Below are 19,379 nucleotides of genomic sequence, written 5' to 3' on the forward strand. Positions count from 1 at the left end.
AAAGAAACTACTTTCTTGGTTTCTTTTTCAGATTGTTTGCTGTTTGCATATAGATATGCTACTGACTTTTGCACATTGATTTTGTATGCTGCAACTTTACAAAATTTGTTTATCAGTTCTAATAGTGTTTTGGGGGGATGCAGTCTTTAGGTTTTTCTAAATATAAGAACAGATTGGCCGGGCTCAGTGGCTCATGCCTATAATCCCAGCACTTTGGGAGGCCCAGGAGGGTGGATCATGAGGTCAAGAGATCAAGACCATCCTGGCCTACATGGTGAAATTCTGTCTCCACTAAAAATACAAAAATTAGCCGGGCTTGGTGGTGGGTGCCTGTAATCCCAGCTACTTCGGAGGATAAGGTAGGAGAATCGCTTGAACCTGGGAGGCAGAGGTTGCAGTGAGCCAATATCATGCCATTGAACTTCAGCCTGGATTACAGAGCGAGACTCCGTCTCAAAAAAAAAAAAAAAGAAAAGAAAAAGAAAGAAAAAAAGAAAAGATCATTTGCAAACAAGCATAACTTGAAGTCTTCTGTTCCAATTTGGATGGTTTTTATTTCTTTCCCTTTTCTAGTTACTATAGCTAGGACTTCCAGAATAAACAGTGGTGAAAATGGGGCATCCCTGGGTTGTTTCAGATCTTAGAGGAAAGACTTTCAGTCATTCTTCATTCAGTATGATACTAGCCATGGGTCTGTAATATATGGCTCTTATTATGCTGAGGTGTAATATATTATACCTGAGGTATAATATAATATGTTCCTTGTATATCTTGATTTTTTAAGGTTTTATATCATGAGATGGAGATGAGGAGTTTCTTGGAAACTGGAGTGAGAAGCATTTATTAAATGATTTTTCAGCATCTATTCAAATAATTTTACAGGTTTTTTTGTCCTTCATTCTGTTGATATGATGTATCACATTGATTGATTTGCATATGTTGAACCATTTTTGTATTCCCGAGATAAATTCCATTTGATCTGATGAATGATCATTTTAGTGTGTTGTTGAATTCAGTATGTTAGTATTTTGTTGATGATTTTTTGCATCAAAATTCATTAGCAATATTGGCTTGTTTTTTGTGATTGTTGTGTCTGTCTGGTTTGGTATCACAATAATACTGGCCTCATGGAATGCAGTAGGAAATATTCCCTCTTTCTCGATTTTTTGGAATAGTTTGAGTAGGGTTGGTACTAGTCTTCTGTAAAGGTTAGTTAAAATTCAGCAGTGAAGGCTTTGGGTCTTAGGCTTTGCTTTGATGGCAGTTTTTAATTATTTCTTTAATCTCATTACTTATTATTGATCTATTCAGCTCTTGGATTTCTTCATGATTCAATGTTGGTAGGTTGTTTGTGTCTACGAATTCATCCATTTCTTCTTGGTTTTCCTATTTACTGGCATATAGTTGCTCATAGTAGTCACTACTGGTCCTTTGAACTTCAGCATACCAGTTGTAATGTCTCCTTTTTTTAATCTGTGATTGTATTTTTTGGGGTTTTCTTTTTTCCTTAGCCTGGTTAAAGTTTTTTCAATTGTATCTTTTCAAAAACCAGCTTTTTACTTTATTGATCTTTTGTATTGATTTTTTGTTTCAGTTTTATTTATTTCGGCTCTGATCATTATTATTCCTTTTTCTATCAATTTTTGGTTTGGTTTGTTCTTGCTTTTCTAGTTAATTAAGATATATCATTAAGTTGTTTATTTGATTTTTTTAAATTTTTGATGTAGGTGCTTATTGCTATAAACTTCCCTGTTAGTATTGCTTTTGCTGCATTTCTTAAGTTTTAGAATGTACTATTTTCATATTTATTTGTTTCAAGAAATTATTTAATTTGCTTCTCAATTTCTTCATTGTCTCACTGGTCATTTAGGAGCATATTGTTTAATTTTCATGTTTTTGTGTAGTTTCCACAGTTTCTCTTGTCACTGATTTCTAGTTATATTTCATTGTAGTTAGAGTAGGTACTAGATATGATTTTGATTTTTTTGAACTTTTTAAGACTTTTTTGTGGTCTAACATATGGTTTATCTTAATAATAATCCATATGCTGAGAAGAATGTGTATTCTGTAGTTGTTGAATAAAATGTTTTGTAAATATCTATTAGCTACATTTGGTCTATAGTGCAGGTGAAGTCCAATGTTCACTTTTTGTCTGGATGATCTTTCTGATGCTGGAATGAGGGTGCTGAGGTCTCCAGCTATCATTTTGTTGGGTGTTATCTCTTTTTAGCTCTAATAATATATGCTTTAGATATCTGAATGCTCCAGTACTGGGTGTATGTATATTTACAATTGCTATATCCCCTTGCTAAATTGACCTCTTTATCATTATGCAAGGAATTTTTTGTCTCTTTTTACAGCTTTTGTCTTGGAATCTGTTTTACCCGATATATGTATAACTACTCCTGTTCTTTTTTTTGGTTTGCCTCTATTTGCATGGGATGCCATCTTTTGTCCCTTAATTTTCCATCTGTGTGTCTTTTTAGGTGAACTGTGTTTTTTGTAGGCAGAAGATAGTTAGGTCTTGTTTTTAATTCATTCAGCCACATTATCTTTTTTATTTGGAGAGTTTAGTCCATTTCTATTCAATGTTCCTATTGAAAGGGCTTACTACTTCCATTTTATTATTTGTCTTCTAGTTGTTTTGTGGTCTTCCTTCCTTCCTTTTTGTAAAAGTAATTTTCTCTGCTGGTATGTTTTAATTTTTTTAAATTTTTTGTGTATTTGTTGTAGGCTTTTCTTATTTGAGGTTTCCATGAGGCTTGAATATAACATCTTATAGCCAGTTATTTTAAACTAATAACAACACTATTCCAAAAACACACACAAATGAAGAAAAAATTAATATAAACTCTACACTTTAAATCCATTGCCCCCTCACTTTTTAACTTTTAGTTGTTTCTATGTGTATATTTTATACTGTCTATCAAAAAGTTGTAGTTATTTTTGATAAGTGTGTCTTTTAGTCTTCCTACTCAAGATGTGAGTGGTTTACACACCACAATTACCGTGTTAGAGTTTTCTGTTTTTGTACATGTATTTACTGTTACCAGTGAGTTTAGTACCTACAGATGGTTTTTTATTGCCTGTTAATGTCCTTTCTTTCAGATTGAAGAAGTCTCTTTAGTATTTCTTATAGGACACATCTGTATTGCCGAAATCCCTCAGCTTTTGTTTTTCTGCAAAAGTTTTTATTTCTTCTTCATGTTTGAAGAATATTTCTGCTGTATATACTATTTTAGAATAAAATAATTTTTTCTTCAACACCTTGATTATGTCATGTCACTCTCTCCCAGCCTATACATTTTCTAGTGAGAAGTCAGCTACCAAATGTATTGGAGCTCCTTTATATATTACCTGTTTCTCTTTTCCTCCTGCTTTTACAATCATTTCTTTATTCTTACCCTTGTGGAGTTTGATTATTAAATGTCTTGAAGTAGTCTTATTTGAGTTAAATCTGTTTTGGCGTTCCTTAACCTTCTCGTGCTTGAATATTGATGTCTTTCTCTGGGTTTGGAAGGTTTTCTGTTATGACCTCTTTGAAGAAATTTTCTATCCCAGGCTTTCTATCTCCTCCCTAAGACCAGTATCTCTTAGATTTATCTTTTAAAGCCCGTTTTCTAGATCTTGCAGACATGCTTCATTCTCTTTCATTTTTTTATTTTTTCCTTAGTAACTGTGAATTTTCAAATACCATTTTTTCAAGCTCTCCTATTCTTTCTTCTGCGTGATCAATTACACCGTTGATTCGTGAATTTCTAAATTTGTCAATTAAATTTTTTAGCTCCCAGATTTCTACTTCATTTTTTAAAAAAATTATTTCAGCCTTTTTGTAAAATTTTTCTGATAGGATTCTAAATTCCTTCTCTGTGTTATCTTGAAGTTTGCTGAGCTTCCTCAAAACTGGTATATTGAATTTTCTGCCTGAAAGGTCACATATCTCTGTCACTCCAGGATTGGGCACTGGTGCCTTTTTTAGTTTATACAGGTGATATTTTCCTGAAGGGTCTTGATGCTTGTAAGTCTTCATTAATGTCTAGGAACTGAAGAGTTAGATGTTTATTCTAGTCTTTGCCCTCTGGACTTGTTTGTACGTGTCCTTCTTGAAAAGGCTTTCTGAGTATTCAAAGGGAATTAAGTGTTGTAATATAAATCTTTGTTCACTGCATCCTTATCTGCATTAGTGGGCACCCCAAACCCAGTAATGTTGTGACTCTTGCACACTTGTAGAGGTACTGCCTCTTTTTGTTTTCTCTTACTCTCTCCCAAGCAAACAAAGTCTGTCTTTGTGCTGGGCTGCCTGAAGTTAGGGAGGTGTGATTCAAGCACTCTCATGACCACCACAGCTGCATTGGATAACACCTGATGCTAATATATTACTGGGTCTTACCCAAGGCCTGTGACAACTATTGCCTATCACTGATGTTTATTCAAGGCCCAAGGGCTCTCTAGTTGTGGGTGATGAATTCTGCCAGGGCTGAGTTTTTCCCTTCAGGAGAGCAGGTTCCCTTCTAACCTAGAGTATGGGTTTTGAACTGCCATCCAGGAGCTATGGCCTGGAATTCGGGGCTTCAGGACTCTGCTTGGTGCTTTATTTTACGGTGGCTAGTATCCAAGTTGCAAGAAAAAGTCCTCTTTTATCTTCCCTTTCCTTTCAACTGGAGCTGCAAGCTGTGCGACCTGGAATTGGGAAGGGCGTGACCCAAGCACTTTCTTGGCTGCCCTAGTTGGTATCTAACTAGGTCACATGGACCTCAAGTCCACTGTCTCCCAGTCTAGCACAGCACCAGGACTTGCCCAGGAACATCCTTGTGCCCTAGACTGCCTTTCAAATTTATTCAGGACCCCAGGACACCTTGCTTCATGGTGATGGGCTAGTGGGAACTCATGAAGGAATCCCCTCTGGCTTGAGCTGGTCTAATTCTCTGGCCAAATTCTGCCCTGTGTTGTGTTCTGCTGTAACACAACAGCACTAAGTTCCAACACAAAGTACCACCATTATTTGGCTCTCCCTCCCACAAGTACACAATTTCTCTTTCCAAAGCAGGCAAGCAGGGATTCTAGGGGATAAAGGAGGAGTGTTGTATGCAATGCAAGACTGGCTCTCCTACCCTCTTCAGTGTCTCTTTCCTTGATATGATGTTAAAACCAAGCACTGTAATCCCTCATCTGATTTTTGGTTCTTATGAAGATGCCTTCTGATGTGGGTAGTTGTTCAATATTTAGTTCCTCTAAGGGGACAAATACTAAAAGGTTTCAGTCAGCTTTCTTGCCCCACCTGTATAATTTATATTACATAAAGGGAGTAATATGAAATATATATATATATTATTTTTTTCTATGTACAATGGTTCTTCCTAACCTGTTATCACTATTCTAGTAATCATTACCAGTGGGGGTCATCATGTGTACTTTTGGAGTATTTTAAGTCTCATTTCCTTCCAGGACATGGTAGGAGTACCTTTCCTGTCCCTGCTGAGATTAGGCCATGTCAGTGTCTTGCTTTGGTTAATGAGGTGTGACGAGAAGATACGTGCAAATTCGAGGCAGAAACTTTACAAGCCAGTGTATGTTTTGCCCTCTCTCTCTTTCCTTACTGCAGTGATAAAGGAGAGCATTCTAAATAAAGTATCCATTACCCTTGGCTCATGAGTGACTTCAATGAACAATGTCTACCACTGCATTTTTGGACATATTGTGCAAATGAGAAATAAACTTTTAAAGATCCTGAGATGTAGGAGATTATTTTTTGCAAATAAAAAAATTGAATAAAATCTCTTCATTGAAAGAGCTTAAAATAATTTTTCCTCTTTATGAACAAATATACGCTTCTTATAAACTACTGAAAAATAACAAAACAAATAGGACAAAAATGATCCCACCAATGATGTTATTGGTGTTAATGATATTACCTTGAGTTTTCTATAAATCTTTGAATATGCAAACATAATTTTTAAGTTATTTGACTCTCTTACATCATTAAAATAAATGACAAGTTTTTAGCAAGAATATATAAATGTAAAAATGGCTTAAATATAGGATCCAATAAAATTAATAATTAAATATGGGAGCATAAGGAGTACTCCAAAACAAAACTAAAATATATAAAGAGTTTATTAGAAGGTAGGTTAGGTAGGTCACAATATTAGAAATAAGCTTTCTAACAAATAATATGTAAAAGGCAACCCAATAACTTATATAATTTATTTTTTCCTTAAATGAAACCAGTTTAATATTCAAAGTTTACCTCGGAGTGCATAGAACAGATTGTTTCCTTCTTCACTGTTCTAAGTGACGCTTCCTTTAATGGGTTACACGTTACTCCAGAGGAATTTGGAGGCTTAGTGGCAGTCATCATTCAATCCCACAGGCCCTTTTTTGAGGAACATGAGAAGGAGCTGAATGGGTGGGGAAAAGTATCACGTCTATGGCTAAGCTTTAGGTGGGTTTCTTTATTGATGTTTAATTTTGAAAGGGGTAGTTTATTGGATAAATATGGCTATAACCAAGAAGGGTAATATCAGGTGGAAGAGGTAGGGTGATTAGTTGGATATACACTGGTTATATCATGAGTTTATTTCTTAGCAACTTTCATTAAATATGTTATTTTATCTATCACATTACACATTTTATTTTATTTTTTTTTTTATATACAGAGTCTCACTCTTATTGCCCAGGCTGGAGTGCAGTGGCATAATCTCGACTCACCACAACCTCTGCCTCCCAGGTTGAAGCAGTTCTCCTGCTTCAGCCTCCCAAGTAGCTGGGATTACAGGAGCCTGCCACCACGCCAGCTAATTTTTGTAATTTTAGTAGAGATGGGTTTTCACCATGTTGGCCAGGCTGGTTTCAAACTCCAAACTTCAAGTGATTTGCCTGCCTTGGCCTCCCAAAGTGCTGAGATTATAGGCGTGAGCTACTTTGCCCAGCCCACATGGCACATCTTAATTTAATTTTCAAAATATATAATGCAGGTCAAATTTCTAACTCACGATTATTGTATCCTCATTCATTATTCCTTACAGCTTGTTACCTTTAGAAGTCCTTTTTAGCTAGAGTGCTAATTTGTAAACCATTAACAATGGCATTTTAATGAGGCTGAGCTTTCAGCTCTACCTCTTTTGCTTTTCAGTGGTATCATCTGGTTTTCCCCATGTCCATCCCTGGCTTCACTTTTAGCTTACAGTTTAGCAAGATCTCTTTGCTCTCATCTCATCTGGCTAGCACCCTGCATTATTTTATATTTTTTTCTGTTCAATGCCTGAGCAAGTATGAATCAGCTATCAACGTTCTCTACTATTTTGAATAAGGAGATACACTTTGTGGTTCATAATTTTGGATTGTGGCTGATTTCTTTTGGAGTGTGCACAACTTTTACAAGTAACAAAATTCAGACGTACCATAAAGATAGCTTTATTTTTCTATAACAACTTATATTTCCAGTCCAAATTCGGCCTTAAAATTAATCTAGTTACTTTCAAGTGTACTCATCATTTCAAGTTTCACCCAACATTTTTCACTAATCTTCTTCTTCTCCCTAGAGTGACATTTAAATTCCTCCTGGCTTATGTATCTCCCCGAATCTGGGAAAGACAAAACCACAAGATTGAGTATCTGTTCACTCTGGTGTCTGTTGAGGTGAGCAATCCCATCAGTGTATTGAATGTGTCATCTGAAATGTCTCATTGTCAGCCTTCGTCATGGCACCATATGGAAATTTTCTGGAGCCTGAATACCAAACCAATTTTGGAATAGTTTTCACCTACACAATCTCTGGCAGTTTCTCTTCAATCTTCTTTACCTTTCTTAGGGCAAGAGGAAATATGGCTGCTTTCTCATAATATGCTGGTGACATGTGACTCAGTGGGATGCCTCTCCTGTATGCCACCAGAAGCTCCTGTATGTGTGATTTATCCTATTGCCAGCCTCGTTCGATGTAGGGGAATATCTGAGAATCTGAAGCCATCAGTATTCCATCATCTTTCTGGAGGAAACTGCTTAATTAAATCAGTACCTCTTCTCAAATTTACCCAAGGTATCTGGAGACTTCCTTCTTCATGTTTTCTCCCTGGAACTAATTTCTGCCCTGAGTCCATGTCACTAAGCCTCTTTTTTCTGCTCATGGGATCTTTATCTAGTTCATGGTGGGAAAACTTGTGCCTATCTCAGTATTCATTATTCTCAAATCTATATTTCATCTATTGATGTTCTAGCCTGCATATTTCAAAAATTTTGTAACTCAAAAAAATCAACTTTGGGAAATTAAATGGTTGTCTATGCTATGAGCTTCAGAAGACTGTTTTCGAGCTTGAAATCAAGAACTTGAAAAGTTTTCTCATTTGTTCTTGGTTCCAAACTTTGCTGCTTGGGTCAATATTCCTAACGCAACTGTTGCCTGATATAGAAAGACAGGATGGGAGTAAATAGAATTCCAATAATAAAAAACACATTAATGAATAACAAAACATCACTCTTCTGTATTTTTTTCATTAAAGACAAAATTATTCTCTACTTGTAATTATTTTATGTTTTATTGCTCTTATTGTTTTTGGTCAATGTAAGAATGGTGAATAAAGTAAAAATGTTTTTATTCCAGTATCTTTAACCACAAGTCCATTGGCTTGGAAGAATGCTGGTATCTCTGCTAATTGAAATACTTCTGATCACACTGACAGTACTTTCCAGCTACTGCCCTAGCCTAGTTCCTTTTTTTCACTTCCAGATTACTCCAAGAATAATGAACAACTAAAATTATGATGTAATATTTTTTTTTTTGAAACGGAGTCTCACTCTGTCACCCAGGCTGGAGTGCAGTGGCATGATCTAGGCTCACTGCAAGCTCTGTCTCCCTGATTCACGCCATTTTCCTGTCTCAGCCTCCCGAGTAGTTGGGAATACAGGTGCCCGCCACTACGCCCGGCTAATTTTTTGTATTTTTGTTTTAGTAGAGACGGGGTTTCACCGTTTTAGCCAGGATGGTCTCAATCTCCTGATCTCGTGATCTGCCCGCTGCAGCCTCCCAAAGTGCTGGGATTACAGGCGTGAGCCACCGCGCCCCGCTGTTCACTGGCTTTTTGTGGTATATCAGGTCAGGCTAAACTAAAGAGAACTGATATTGCCCATTAGGCTTAATATTTAAGCAATTCCTCTTTTAGTACTTTGAGATTTATAATAATTTGACGGGAGAAGTGCATAAAAATGTATAGATTCAAATCAGAGCAATTACTAAGAAAATCTACTCTGAATTATTACAAATAGTAATACAATACAATATAATAGTAAGGAACTTTGTATTAATTTTTAAATAGTATCTGGTTGAAAAAACGCAGTTTTTTAATATAGAAGAGTAACAATGTCTGTGATCCACTGAACAGTCTCTTTACTACATAAGCGTAATACTCTTCAAAATACTGCTTTTATAAAAAGATTCATTGTTTCTTTCAATACGCATTTCTTGACTGTCCACTGTGAACCAATAGGCATACCAATTTGCAGGAATACAATAAGGAAATCTCTAAAGAGATATGGTTTTTGGTCTGGTAAGAGAGTTAGACCTTCATCAAACACTTACAAATATTTTAATATTGGCATTATGATAGTGTTATTAAAAAGAGGCATGTAGTTTTGAGATATCATATATCAGAAAAAAGCCTTAAGGAGCAAGTGTCAATTTGTTAGTATTTAATGTAGAGAAGCAAGGAGAGCAAAAGCATTTCACGCAGAGTAAATTGGATGTACAAAGTTCCAGAAGTATAAACGAACTTAAAAGTGTGAAAGAAGGATATATAGTTTGACATTTAACACAAAAGAAAAGGTAGTGTGAAATATAACTAGAGATATAGATAATAACCAGACCATACAGTACAGTATAGATCATGTTTGCATTTTTAAATTTTGCAACAGTATAACACTTCAGATATTTAACATTGATTTTAGGGTAAATATTTGGTTTCAAAAGATAAGTTCAATGAAGATGAACTAAAAATGTTGAAGACTTCTTGGAGTAATCTGGAAGTGAAAAAAGGAACTAGGGCAGTAGCTGGAAAGTACTGTCAGTGTGATAAGTATTTCAGTTGGCAGAGATATCAGCATTCTTCCAAGCCAATGGACTTGTGGTTAAAGATACCGGAATAAAGACATTTTTATTTTATTCAGCATTTTTACATCAACCAAAAACAATAAAACTATTAACTGTGAAAATATTTTGAACACTTATTTTGTTTGGTGGAACTCTCATGGAGCACAATCAACTTAGAAATCAAGACTAAGAACTTAGCTCAAAATCATACAATTACATGGAAATTGAATAATCTGATCCTGAATGGATCCTGCATAAATAATTAATTTAAGGCAGAAATCAAGTTATTTGAAACTAATAAGAACAAAGATACAACATACCAGAATTTCTGGGACCACAGCTACGGTAGTGTTAAGAGGGAAATTTATAAAACCAAATGCCCACATGAAAAAGTTAGAAAGATCTCAGTTTAACAACCTGTCTAAAAGAACTAGAAAACTAAATAACTAAATAATAACTAACTAAATAACTAGAAGGACTAGAGAACTAAGAGAAAAGCAACCCCAAATCCAGAAGAGGACAAGAAATAACGAAAATCAAAGCTGAACTGAAAGAGATTGAGATATTAAAAAAAAAAAAAAACATTCAAAAGATCAGTGAATCCAGTGTTGGTTTTTTTGAAATACCTACTAGACTACTAGCTAGACTAATAGGAAAAGGGAGAAGATCCAAATAAACACAATTAGAAATGACAAAGAGGATATTACCACTGACTCTACAGAAATAAAAATAAATATCAGAAAATATTGTGAACACCTCTATATACATAAACTGGAAAATCTAGAAGAAATTGAGAAATTCCTAGATGCATACACCCTCCCAAGACTGAGCCAGGAAGAAATTGAATCCCTGAACAAACCAATAAAGAGCTCAAAAATTGAAACAGTAATAAACAGCCTATCAAGCAAAAAAAGCCCAGGCCCAAATGGATACACAACCAAATTCTACCAGATGTACAAACAAGAGCTGTACCACTCCTACTTAAGCTACTCCAAAAAATTGAGGAAGAGGGACTTCTCCCTAACTCGTTCTATGAGGCCAGCATCATCCTGATACCAAAACCTGACAGAGGTTAAAAAAAAAAAGAAAACTTCAGGCCAATATCCTTCATGAGCATCGATTCAAAAATCCTCAACAAAATACTGGGTAAAGTGAATCCAGCAGCACATCAAAAAGCTCATCCACCACAATCAAGTAGGCTTCATCCCTGGAATGCAAGGTTTGTTCAACATACACAAATCAATAAATATGACTCATCACATAAACAGAAATGGTGAAAAAATTTGACATGATTATCTCCATAGATGCAGAAAAGGCTTTTGACAAAATTCAACACCCCTTCATGTTAAAAACTTTCAATAAACTAGATATTGAAGGAAGATACCTTAAAATAATAAGAGCCATATATGACAAATCCGCAGCCAACATTATGTATGAGCAAAAGCTGGAAGCATGTCCCCTTGAAAACCAGTACAAGATAAGGATGCACTCTGCCACTACTTTTATTAAACATAATATTAGAAGTCCTGGTAAGAGCAGTCAGGCGAGAAAAAGAAATAAAGGTCATCCAAATAGGAAGAGAGGAAGTCAAACTATCTCTGTAAATGACATAATACTATATGTAGAAAACCTCATAGTCTTGGCCCAGAAGCTCCTTACACTGAAAAACAACTTAAGCAAAGTCTCAGGATACAAAATCAATGTACAAAAATTACTATCATTCCTAGATACCAAGAACAGTCAAACTGAGAGCAAAATCAGGAACACAATTGAATTCACAATTGCCAATAAAAGAATAAAATACCTAGGAATACTGCTAACCAGGGAGGTGAAAGATCTCTAAAAGGAGAACTACAAAATGCTCCTCAAAGAACATGGAAAAACATCCCATACTCATGGATAAGAAGAATCAATATTGTTAAACTAGCCATATTACCCAAAGAAATTTATAGATTCAATGTTATTCCTATCAATCTATTCATCACATTATTAACATAACTAAAAAAAAGCTATTGTAAAATCCATAAAAAAACAAAAATGAGCCCTAATAGCCAAAGAAATCCTAAGCAAAAAGAACAAAGCTGGATGCATCACACTACCCAGGTTCAAACTATACTACATGTCTACACTAACCAAAACAGTATGGTACTTATAAAAAAAGAGACACATAGGCCAATTGAACAGAATAGAGAGTTCAGAAATAAGACAGCATACCTATTACTATCTGATTTTTTACAAAGTTGACAAAAACAAGCAATAGGAAAAGAACTCCCTACTCAATAAAATATGCTGGGATAACTGGCTAACCATATGCAGAATATTGAAACTGGACCCTTTCCTTATACCACATACAAAAATTAACTAAAGATAAATTAAAGACTAAATGTAATACCCAAAGTTATTTAAAACCCTGGAAGAAAACCTCGGAGTACCATTCTGGACATAGGCACAGGCAAAGTTTCATGATGAAGATGTCAAAAGCAATTGCAACTAAAGCAAAAAGTGACAAGTGGGATCTTATTAAACTAAAGAGCTTCTACACAGCAAAAGAAACTATCAACAGAGTAAACAGACAACCTTCAGAATGGGAGAGAAATTTTGCAAACCACGCATCTGACAAAGATCTAATATCCAGCATCTATAAGGAACTTAAACAAACTTACAAGAAAAAGACAACCCCATCATAAAGTGGGCAAAGGACATGAACAGACACTTTTTGTAAACTTTTATTTTAAGTTCAGGGGTACATGTGGAGGTTTGTTATATAGGTAAACTCGTGTCATGGGGGTTTGTTGTACAGATTATTTTGTCACCCAGGTAGTAAGCCTAGTACTCATTATTTTTCCTGATCTTCTCCCTCCTCCCACCCTTGCCCTCCAGTAGGCTCTAGTATCTGTTGTTTACATGTGTTCATGTATTCTCATCATTTAGCTCCCACATATAAGTGAGATACAAGCGAGAACATGTAGTATTTGGTTGTCTGTTCCTGTGTTAGTTTGCTAAGGATACTGGTCTCCAGAACCAAACATGTTCATGCAAAGAACATGATCTCATTCCTTATTATGGTTGTATAGTATTCCATGGTGAACATGTACCACATTTTCTTTATCCAGTCTGTCATGGACAGGCCTTTAGGTTGATTCCATGTCTATGCTATTGTTAACAGTGCTGCAGTGAACATATGTGTGCATGTGTCTTTATGATAGAACAATTTGTATTCCTTTGAGTATATAGCCAGTAACAGGATTCTGTCCTTTTCTTTTGAAAAGGAAATTTAAAAAAAAAATTCAATAGTTGTGGAGAAAAAGGTGGTGTTTGGTTGCATGGAAATGGTCTTTAGTGGTGATTTCCGAGATTTTGGTGCACCCATCACCAGGGCGGTGTACACTGTACCCAATGTGTAGTCTTTTATCCCTCACTACCCTCCCACCTTTCATCCTGAGTCCCTGAAGTCCATTATATCATTCTTATGCCTTTGCATCCTCACAGCTTAGCTCCCACTTATCAGTGAGAACATATGATATTTTGTTTTCCATTCCTGAGTTACTTCACTTAGAATAATAGTCTCCAGCTCCATTCGCGTTGTTGCAAATGCCATTATTTCATTACTGTTTATGGCTGAATAATTATCCACGGTTTGGAAAAGTGTCCAAAGGACACTTTCCAAAAGACATACATGCGACCAACGACAATATGAAAAAAAAAAGAAGAAGCTCAACATCACTGGTGATTAGAAAAATGCAAATCAAAACCACAATGAGATGCCATCTCACACCACTCAGAATGGCTATTACATAACAAAAATAAATAAATAACAGATGCTCCTTAGGTTGCAAAGAAAAAGGAATACCTATACACAGTTGGTGGGAGTGTGAATAAGTTCAGTTGCTGTGCATTGTAGCACTGTTTACAAGAGCAAAGACATGGAATAAACCTAAATGCCCATCAAGGTATATGGATAAAGAAATGTGGTCAATGTACACCATGGAATACTATGCAATCGTAAAGAAGAACAAGATCATGTCCTTGGCAGAAATGTGGATGGAGCTGGATGCCATTTTCCTTAGCAAACTAACACAGAAACAAAATCAAATACTGTATGTGCTCACTTGTAAGTGGGAGCTAAATGATGAGAATACATGGATACATAGAGGGGAATGGCAGACCCTGGGGCCTACTGGAGGGGGAAGGTGGGGACAAGGCAGAGGATCAGGAAACGCAACTTACAGGTACTAGGCTTAATACCTGGGTGACAAAATAATCTGTACAACAAACCTTCATTTGTTACCTACATAACAAATCTGCCCTGAACTTAAAAGTAAAACAAACAAAAAAAAGATGTAGAACATTTTCATCATTCCCAAAAACAAATGCTCTTTTGCAGCAAATTGCCTTACCCCCTCTAGCCCCTGGCAACCACTGACCTGTTCCCTGTTCTAAAAATTTTACCTGTTCCAGAATGTCATATAAGTGGAGTCACACAGCATATAACCATTTGAGTGTGATTTCTTTCATGTAGTATAATAAATTTGAGATTAATCCACATCAAAATTTTTTTATCATGTTCTTGCTCATTTTTCTATTGAAATAATATTTTCTTATTAATTTTCAGGCCCTATAAAAATCTTAAGAATATTCAATCCAAACATATCACATTCATTGCAAATATTTTTCATTTATCCTATATTCCTCCTGGATATTTACACTATGCTCTCCACTCCTTTGGGATCCCCCTGTCTCCCATCTATCTACAGAAAACTTCATGACACTTAACATTGACATATCAAGTTTATACAGTATAATCTTGCTCTTCAAATGGTCAGCTCTTCATTGCTCTATTAGTCTGTTTCCATGCTGTTGATAAAGACATACCTGAGTCTGGGAAGAAAAAGAGATTTAATGGACCTACAGTTCCACATGGCTGGGGAGGTCTCACAATCATGGCAAAGACAAGGAGGAGCAAGTCACACATCTTACATAGATGACAGCAGGCAATGAGAGAGCTTGTGCAGCAAAACTCCCATTTTTAAAACCATCAGATCTCATGAGACTCATTCACTATCACAAGGATGGCTCAGGAAAGACCTGCCCCCGTAACTGAATCACCTCCCACCAGGTTCCTCCCATGAAACGTGGGAAATGTGAAGTTACAATTCAAGATGAGATTTGGGGACATAGCCAAACCATATCAATTGCCAAAAAAAAGTGGGTAAAGTTCAACCTGTTGTTGAGAGCCCTCAAAACGACAACTCCGTTAACAGCAATGACAATGGGAATTATAATTTTTATTGAGCACTATGCTATGTGTTTCAGGGTATGGTATGTTGAATAATGGTCCTTCAAATATGTCCACCTCCCAATCCCCAGAAAATGCAAATATGTTACAATACATGGCAAAAGTGGCTTTGCAGATACGATTAAAAATTTTGAGATAGGAAGATAATGCCAAATTATCAGGACAACCCTAATATAATCACATGGGTCTTTATAAGATGGAGTCAAAAGGGCTAGTGTCAGAGAAATTGTGACCACAGAAGAAGTCAGAGAGGAGGAAGATTTGAAGATGTTGTACTGCTGGCTTTGAAGACAGAGGAACAGGCTATGAGCCGAAGAATGTAGATGGTATCCAAAAGCTGGAAATGGCAAAGAAATAGATTCTCCCCTAGCACCTCCAGATGAAATACAGCCTGAGAAATCTACTTTGGACTTCAGACCTCTGGAACTGTCAGATAATAAATTTGTGTTGTTTTAGGTCACTGATTCAGGGAATTTGTTACCGTAGCAGTAGGAAACTAATACACAGGGTCACATGACTGGTAAGTAGTGAAGTAGTGATTTCAACTCTTCCTTATTTGATTTTCAAATCTCTGATCTTCCTTCTCATATAGACAACTTACATTTCTAATTACAAATGAATAAATAACCATGACATGACCATATTAATTTCAAATAGTTTGTATCATTTGTTAATTTGTGTCAAATAATTTACTCTAATATTTTCTTCTAAACATATAAGTATGTTAAAATAGCCAGAATTATGCTTCTTGGAATGCTAACTTCAGTTCCTTCAATGTATTTCGTGTTTACTAATTTCTTAGCTGGAGTCCTGTCCTTCCTCTCCCTGCAACACACATTGATCATGAGCCATTTTACCAGCATCTAATGCAAATGTTACTTCCCTCGTTAATGTAGTACTGATCTTTTCACTATCTGTGACTCCTTGTTGCACTGGGTATCTCTCTTACAATCATTTATTATACTGTGCCATGTTTTACAGTTATTTATATGTGCCTTCTTTCTCTTTCAGATTGTGAGTTGCCTGAATCTGTGCCTCTGTTTTGTAATCATGAGTTCCTAGCCTAGGATATGGCTCCAGGTAGGTGATCAGTAGAAATATGTCCAACTGAACTATGACTGCTTAGAGCTGTGTCTTTATAAGCCAGCTCTGACCCATTTAATAACTTCTAGTTCTGCCACAAGGCTTTAATAAATATGGTGCAAGCCCCAAAAATGCACTTTTGGGTCAAATATATTGAGTTCAATCCTCCTCTCCACAAATATTGCTGAAATGAGCCTGGATTCCATCCCAGTTTCTGTCAAAAGGAACTTTATAGGCAACTCCTGGCTTTGGCTAAGGCCTTTATCCCAGAGACTCAAAGGCCATTATAGCTGCAAATGCTTCAAATCATAACAGAAAAGAAGGTTATATTACTAAATGATGTGAACTTTTTCAAATTCAACACATCAATCATTCTTTTTAAAACTGTAAATTCTCTGTACAGTATAACACATTTATGAAGTAAAGAAAAGTTATTTTATATTTTGCTGGTTAGCATTAAAAGCTTATAACTTATTTTTAAAAATTTCTATCTAGTATTCTTACATTATTAGCTTCCAATTGGCAATGGCCCATTAGCAAATAATATTCTTCTTAATTGTTATAGGTGATTCTTTTCCTTAATGTAAACATCTACATTAGGCTATTCAGACATTTATTTGAATTATTCTCACAGTTATTATTATGAAATCTTGGATCAATTATAATACCTATATTATTTGTCTTATTCTTTTGCTTGTAGGTTCCTGATACCGGCCTTAATGATTGCTGAAAAAGTCTTAAACATATATGTTTCTCATAGGATGTTCTAAAAGTTTGCCAGATAGAATAGAAACAACTTTATCTCTCTCTCTCTCTCTTTCTCTCTCTCTCTCTCTCTATATATATATATATGTATCTAATCAATATCTGTGTCAACCTATAATTTATTTCTGCATCCTGCACATCTGAAGAGCCTCAAGAGTGTAAACATATCAGCATAAAAATTTTGTAACCATGCAAGGGTCCTGATGTTAACATTTCATGTTTCTGTATTTCAGGAATTTTTTTCAAAGCTTACCATTAGTCATTTTAGTATGGTTCAAATATCCTATACACCAATGCTTGCCCTATTTCTAGCTGGTGACAGACTCATTACTAAGGGCATATGCTTTGAATATCTGTGGTAGATCATTCATGGAGTAACATTTTTAGAAATCAGATGTTCAAAGCCCATTTTCCCCTAAAGGTCACTTTAGGAAAGATTACTGCTTCTTCACAACCACAGGTTTTCAAGGTTAAAGCAATGGGTACTGTCTCGGAGACTACAGCATTCAGCAACTGGGAAATATTCCTGAATTAATTATTTTTGGCGTGTAGATGAACATACCCAGTTTTGGGTGGTTAGGGGAAGGGAATATGAGGTCAAATATCTTTGGACCTCAAGAATTTTTTGTTGATGTTGTTTTTGGCCAATATATTTTAAAGTACCTGTGCTCATATATTCAAAATATGCTGCTGTTACTGCTTTGTGTAAAACCATCATAGTCGAAAAGTGACGATGCTAGAGTCACAGAAGCTTGGTTTAAGTTCTTGTCTAAGTTCTTGGTGTTTCCTCATCTGTTAAAATAAGAAAAATCTATTCCAGCATTGTTGTGAGAATCACAAATGGTATTTTACCTGCAGTTCCTTATGTATAATGAGCATTTCACTAATAAAGTTATTACTATTACCTGATGACATTTATAAAAAGAAAAACTAGGCTGTTTTTTCATTATCTTTGAGAATTATAGATAAGAGTTAAGTCTCTCCGTATTAGGCTAGGCTCAACTGGTAAGTCCACATTTTAATGAAGGACGAGGTTTTAATATTGTTCTCTTAGTCCATTTGTGTGCTATAGTATGGAGCACATTTCCTCCATAACTATAGAATTATGGAGGAAAAGTCAGAGATGAAGGTGTCAGCATCCAGCAAGGACTTCTTGCTGTGTCCTCACATGTTGGAAGGCAGAGGGCAAAATGGCACAAGAGAGTGAACCCATGCCCAGGAGCACTGTTTATAATGACATTAATCGAATAGTACTAATTAGTTATTAGTACTATTAATAAAGTACTGAGGTAGGATATGGTGCCATTTAAAGATACTCAATTTAACTTAGGTTACATTTCTTAAACCACACTGAAAATTATGTGTCACGTGACCTAAACACCTCCCATTAGGCCCACCTTCCAACACTGGGCATTAAGTTTCAGACACACGGATTCTGGGGACATGTTCAAAAAGACATTCTCACTTAGATTAATTTTTAAATTGTGATTTTAGGTCCTGTTTTGCAGGATTACAGATAGGAATTGTGTAATATGATGACAAGAGAAATATTAAAGATATAAGGATAAAAGGCAAGATGTGGTAGCTGGGAAACACTAAGAGTAGAGAGGAAATTTACAGGGGAGTTTTTAAAAATATTTACAATGTATCCATTATATTTATTTCTCATCCCTCAAATAAAACTTCTACATCATAGAATAAAGAAATCTACATCACTTTTCAATGTTTTCAAATTGAATTTGTATGTATGTATGTGAGTGTGCACTGCCATGCAATTGTGTCTATTTTCTTGACTGTAGTAATGTACTGAAGTAGCATATGATGTAGTTTAAAGACACCTAACTTAATTTAGGTTACAATTTTTGGTCCTTATCCAAAGTTATTTATACATTCTTGCTTAATTAATCATTTCCATTGTGCAATGTTATTAAAGAAGGAAATAAAGAAGGAAAAACAGTTAATTCAGTGATCTGCTTCTTATGAAATTTAACTGAACCAATTTGTGCTAACTAAACTCATGAAAAGCAAACTACCCGTTGAAGTTGAAATGTCAACTCATGCAGAAAGACTTCAGTGAGCAAAACCAGGCAGAAGCAATGCTCTCTCTTATCTGCCTTTAAACTATCAGGAAGAACATCAACAAGCATTGTGTAATAG

Source organism: Nomascus leucogenys, chromosome 21 (genome assembly GCF_006542625.1).
Source record: "Nomascus leucogenys isolate Asia chromosome 21, Asia_NLE_v1, whole genome shotgun sequence".
In the NCBI taxonomy this organism is placed as follows: domain Eukaryota; kingdom Metazoa; phylum Chordata; class Mammalia; order Primates; family Hylobatidae; genus Nomascus; species Nomascus leucogenys.